The sequence below is a fragment of the Mus pahari genome, chromosome 18, assembly GCF_900095145.1.
Source record: "Mus pahari chromosome 18, PAHARI_EIJ_v1.1, whole genome shotgun sequence".
In the NCBI taxonomy this organism is placed as follows: Eukaryota; Metazoa; Chordata; class Mammalia; order Rodentia; family Muridae; genus Mus; species Mus pahari.
In genome coordinates this window covers 8174783-8175109 of record NC_034607.1, presented here as the reverse complement: position 1 = coordinate 8175109, position 327 = coordinate 8174783, and positions in this window count along the sequence as shown.

Below are 327 nucleotides of genomic sequence, written 5' to 3'. Positions count from 1 at the left end.
TAGTTTAGGGTTAGGGATGGGCTAAGGGGAAATAGCAGCTAAGAAGTGGGAAAAAAAAACAACAACACCAAAACCAAAAGAATAATAGCAACCAAAACAAAGAGATAGGGTTTTACAAGGGCTAAGGGAAGGTAAATAAATATAGAAACAAGAGAACAAAGGAGACATCCACAAAAGTGTACTGAATAGCATCAAGGAATTATATTTTGTATTTCCTTAGAATAATTCACAATTCATAGAAGTATATGTGTCTACATATTTATCTGCATATATACAATATACAGTATGTGTGTTTCTCTCTCTCTCTCTCTCTCTCTCTCTCTCTCT